Source organism: Neltuma alba, unplaced genomic scaffold (assembly GCF_004799145.2).
Source record: "Neltuma alba isolate B1F8T4 unplaced genomic scaffold, ASM479914v2 tig00003619_pilon, whole genome shotgun sequence".
NCBI lineage: Eukaryota > Viridiplantae > Streptophyta > Magnoliopsida > Fabales > Fabaceae > Neltuma > Neltuma alba.
The window spans coordinates 36,986-42,831 of record NW_021633357.1 but is presented as its reverse complement, the minus strand read 5'-3'; the positions used below and the strand labels follow the sequence as shown (position 1 = coordinate 42,831).

The 5,846-nt window shown below is 33.9% G+C and overlaps 1 long non-coding RNA gene across 1 annotated transcript; it reads right to left on the bottom strand.

The window, feature by feature from the left end:
* Positions 1-970: 970 nt before the first annotated feature.
* LOC114742043 (uncharacterized) lies at positions 971-5,050 on the bottom strand. Its single transcript, XR_003739827.1, has 3 exons — positions 4,999-5,050; positions 1,345-1,441; positions 971-1,061 (listed from the first exon to the last, which is right to left on the bottom strand). It is a non-coding gene; the product is annotated as an uncharacterized LOC114742043 (long non-coding RNA).
* Between the last annotated feature and the right edge of the window lie 796 nt (positions 5,051-5,846).

Genomic DNA, 5,846 nt, shown 5'->3' with positions numbered 1-5,846 from the left:
TATGATTACTTTCAATGTGTGAATGATGCTAACTCTAACATCCGTCTTTTAACACCCAGAATACACATTTGGAAACATTAAAGTTTCGGTGAATCCATTGCAAGCCAGTAGATTAAAATTTTTAGTTAAAATTCTCATGTTATCATTCACTTGAAATTCCAGATTTTTAGGTTCAATTTTGATAAATCATAACTAATTCTAGAAAAATTATATCGAGACAGTTCATATTTCTATCTGAAGCTCTTTAAATCCTCTACATGGAAAAAATAATCATTGGCTCATTCCTTGCCCAATTCGTGCATTTTAGCACGTAAAGTTTACCATCCATTTGGTCAATTTGCTAATTTTCAAAATTCTAGGCTGATTTTGATTAACCGTAACTTCTAGTATACACATATAATTCAAGTGATCTAATACTTGTTTTAAAACTCTGGATATGTACTAATTACTCACCAAATTTTATAAACAAACTCGTTCATTTACTAAGGATTTGCTCTGTTTCAATTTAACTGCTCACTTAGGGGTACCTTATCCCCTTAACCTGTAATAACAAATCATAATAAATTCAATACATATGCAATACCAACCCAACATTGTATTAATCATTCTTATGCAGAATTATAGTCCATCATACATGCCAATAACGTTAGTTCCAATGCATATTACTAATTGGAACATATAATCTCATAATCACGTATCATTACATAACATAATACGCCTCTAGTCCTTAATATAGGATTTAATTGTCAAGTTAATTTTAGTCCTAAATATAAAATCGATTTTTCATATTTATTAATTTTTCTTAAATTATCCCTATAAACACTCTCTCAACTATAATCAAGTAGAAGAGAGAGGGAGGATATTAAGGAAGATGATTATGGTATTTTCAGAAAAAACATATCATATTTCTTATAATCAACTAACTTACCTAACTTCCTTAATCTAATCGAATTAGTTAAATAAGTCTTATATTAAGAACCGGAAGGTTGTAATACACTATTTCACATTTCTTCCTTTCTTTCTTTGTTCTCCTGTGAGCATTGCTTTCCCATGAGCATAACCTATTATGTTTTGTTAAGCAACAGTGAGATTCGGGAAGAATCTCAGTAGTAAACATTATCCAAATGCATGCAAAACAAATTCAAGTGTATGACATGTTTGGTTTCACATACTTTCATGCTCCAAAATAATATCATATTCATACGCTCAACATTACATATATGCATGCCCATGAATTAAACAATGCATATAGAAACATTTAAGCATTCATAATTTTAAATCATTATCAAACATCATCAACACACAAGCATATATGTCAAGCATTCAAAAGGGTAACTTCACTACCTTGTATGTTTTAAGTTTTCCTCTTGCTCCATTTGCTTCCAATATTGAGGTAACCTGTTCAGCCTTTGCTATTCCTCTTCATTGATGTCTCATGATCCTAAATAAATTAGCACATCATTACCATTTATTCATTAGAGCCATGGTAACCAACAGTGTCAACAATTTGTTTTCTTTGAACTATATCAACATCTAACTTCTGAGCTTGATTTTCAACTTTTCTAAACTTAATTTCACATACTATTCCTGCACAATTTTTCATGTAGAATCCATTTTTAGGCTCAAAATAAACAAAATCCAGTTCTTTCCTATGAACAAGCCTTGGCCGAAACTATAGGGTGTTAAGGCAAAATTTTCATTTTCAGTTCTAATGCTTTCAAACTTACTTTCTCACCTTTACGTCACACAATTTTTCATTCTAAACATATTGGAAGCATCAAAATCATCAAAATCCAACCCTATCTTAAACCCCAAGTGTCACACCTTACTTATATAGTACCTTAGCAGTCATTTAGAACCATTCCAAACCACTTGGATGGTCTTAAACTTAAAAATTTTAATTTGGACGTTAATTTTTGGAAAATTACTGTTCACTGTCCAGTTTTCATATTACAGGTCCAACTTTGAAAAATTATAACTAATTCTAGAAAAATCGTATGGAGGTGTTTCAAAATTCTACAGAAAGCTCTTTCAATGCTCTTTAAGGGAAAAATATTCAACTGAACTCATCCTCATTTAAAACGTACAGTTTATTGGATTAAGATTACTATTCGTTTGGTAAAATCTGGACTTTCCAGATTCTGCGCCTTAACTTTGAAAATTCATATCTCTTTGTATACACATCCAAATGAGGTGATTTACCACTCATTTTAAAGCTTGGGATGTGCACTAGAGGTATACCAAATTTAGTAACTTAACTCATTCATATGATAAGTCAAATTGAAGTTTGAAACTAACTGCTCCATGACCTACGTTTTATCCCTTAACATCTCTTTACTTTAATTCTTTTTATTTCTTTGGCATACCTAACATTGGCTTACTTTTTCCCATTCATGCTCATACATTCCTATACACACCATAAGCTTTATAATTAAATACATGGCATTCACAACATAAGTCATAACATAGGAGAATTATACATTGAATAATAATATCAATCATTAGCATCAATAACTCTCCACTTCTTCTCCTTGCTTCTCATGCCATTAGTGCCCACCATTGATTGACCTAAATGGTTGGTTAGGGAGGGGGTGAGATTCGGGGGAATCTCAGTAGCAAACAATACCATATTAATCATGCTAAATGGATGCTCATGCACTACACGCAACTTGTTTATTCTCTTGTTAATTAGTGACATACTAGCATGCTCAAAGCTAACTTCTTGATGCATGGCCATGGAGACATAATCTACTCATCATGAATAGCAATTACAGCAGCTAAAACATGTCACAATAACATTCAATAACATGTACACGGCAACACACAAGCATACCACATCAAGTAATGACAATAGGTAAGTTCACTACCTTGCACCTCAAGCCTTCCTCTTACTTTTCCTTTGACTCCCTTGACTTTCCAACCATGTTAGCTTTCAGTCAACATCATCAAACATCCTCTTGGATGTTCCAAAGGTCCTAAACATAGTCATAATGATCATACAATCTATTAGGACCACTAAATTACATAAAGTTCAAAGCTAGCTCTCTTGAACCTCAACCCTTTCTCTTAGTCTTAGGGTTTTCTTTCTAGCTTTTCTAACATAAATCTCATCATTTCCCATCCTTATGATCTATTTCTTGTCAATTAGGACCACTTTAGATGGCCTTAAATTCAAGAAGATCAAATCTAGAAATTTTGGTTCGCGGGTACTGTTCACGCAGAATCTCCAGAATTTTTGCTCAACTTTGAAAATTCATAATTAGTTCTAGAAAAATCAAAATTGAGTGCTTCCAAGTCTCACTGAAAGCTCCTTAAGTTAAATTTGAACAAAAAATAGTTTCAAGAACCAATTCTATGCTGAACAGCACCGGAATTGTACGGAAATCGACACTCTTCTAAAATTTCAACACTGTTTCCAGATTTCAATCTCTAATTTTGAAAAATCACCATAAATCGTACACATATCCAAATGGAGTGTTCTACCCATGGATTTAAAGCTCACAGAATGTACTTTAAGCATGAAAAATTTCAGAATCAGATATGAATAGTAACTAATTCGAAATAGGCATCAAATCAGATGCTACAATCACCACATACCTTGATCTTGAAGCTTGAACTTAGGTGGACTTTCTCTCACTAGAAATAGCTCTTTCTCTCTCTAGATGCAAGAGTGGCAGATATTCCCCTATAGATCCTTGCTTGGCTGAAAATGAAGGGGAGGGAATGCCTATTTATAGCCAAAGATTTGGCTTGAATGGACCAAAATACCCTTGGTGGCTAATAGAAAGGGTAAGGGTAATTTTGGAACTTCAAGTTGACTTTTACATCATCTTCGCATCATCTTCTTGCATCATGCTTACCTCAACCTTCTAGAAGATGCCAAGTGTCATAAAAGTGGTGGAGGAGATGGGAGATTAGATCCTAGCCGTTGGATCAAACTTAATTCCTCCGAATTTACTTGGCCCACGTTTCTCCGGCTTTCTTTATGGCCTTTCAGAGCTCAGAAAATTCTTTTGTCTGCTCCATAAATTCCCTTTAATTCTAGAGAATATCTATGAATTTTCTTAGGCCATAACACTTCCTTAAAACCTTGCATAAAAATTCATTTACTAAAATGCCCTCTTATCGGCATAACCGGCTTTTTAATTTATTAAAGCCACTCCACTGGCCTTTTGGTTGCGGGACTAATTTTATAAATTAGTACAACCTTTCAACCATTTAACCTCATTTTTGTATACATTTTTGAGGTCTTTTGCTATTTTAAATAATTACCTCAAATGGTATACTTTTTACCGGTAATAACCTCATAAATTCCATTGAAGCTGCTTCAGGGGTATTTTCGTTTTTTCTCTTCATAGAAGAGCCTTAGAATATTATTTTCCATTTTCTAGGATTTTCTTGGAATTCTCTGTGTACTCTTCCCTTTTTACCTCTGTTGGTCATAACTTTCTGGATTTACAATTTAGTCCCTACTTGGACTTAGCTTCATACAATCCTCTCTTTGAGGTTTCTAACTTAACCTTTGGCCTGTGTCTAGCCTCTTTTCTCTCTCTGGGCCTTCAAGACTTTACTAAAGACTCTAACTTTGATTACACTTTAGCCCCTTAAAACTTTTACTTTGCAGTTTTAGTCCCTGAACTACTTTGCCTTCCTTTCTCATCTTTGGGACTTCTGCTCAAAAGGAGTCTTGTAGCCTATCCAATTCAGGCTATTTCTAGTACTTCTAGGCCCAAAAGTTTGGATGTTACACCAAATCTGGTCAAAATTCACACAAAGTTAAGGGGAAGTTTCTTGCAAACTCATCACAAAACCACTTGATTCAAACTTGTTTCTACCTCTTGATCATTAAGCTAATGTAAATCCAATCTTTTCCTAACTAGAATAGATTTGAATAGCAAGCTCAACAAGGGTTTTCATCCTCTTAAACTCAACAAAATCCATACCCAAGTTTAACAACAATTAAGGTACCAAAAACTACATCAAAGATTATAATCATACCTTGTTTTGGAGTTTGAACTTGCATAGAATCACTTGGCTTCCTCTCTTCCTTCTTCTCTCTTTCTCTAGAATTCATTTTGCAAGAGTTTTCTCATTGTTTCCATAAGCTTGGACGAAAATGAGGGGAGGGGGGTATTTATAGACTTCATGAACAAATCCTAACCATTAATCTTAAAATTGTAAGATTAAATCTTGACCATTCATTTTGCCTCTTAATCTTGTGATGACATGTGTCCTTATAACATCATGCTTGCATCATCTTGATGATGTCATGCTTACATCATGTGCCATGTGTCTCTCTTTTATTTTATCTTTCATGTCAACCGTACATACAATACCTTCTGTTCCCATCTAATTGTACATATAATCTCTTACATGTTCTTTCATCATTTTGACATTAAAATAGGGAGAAATTAATAGGAAATTCATGCAAAATGTAGTCCCTAGGTATTCATTCACCTATCTTGCTATTTTGCACTGTATCGGGAACTTTTTCAGGTTTTGATTTACCCTATACCACTGGGACATGTTCTGGCATCCTTTCCTCATTTCAAATAAATCCACATATGACGCCATCTCAGATGACCATAGAGTAAAATAGTTAGCTCCACTGACAAGCTACTTATCCTCACTGAGTCACGTAGTAGAGATTTTGCTGTACCAAGTAGATAGAGGATTGTCTAAAATATACTCACATTGCGTTCTGATTTTTTTTATTGTCCATAAATATCACCTAGTGACTTAGCACGCTGACTCAGAAGTGTCATAATTGTATCATAAATATACTTGGCAACTCACCATACTGACTCAGTGCTATATTAAATGCGTCATTATTACCTTTAGATATT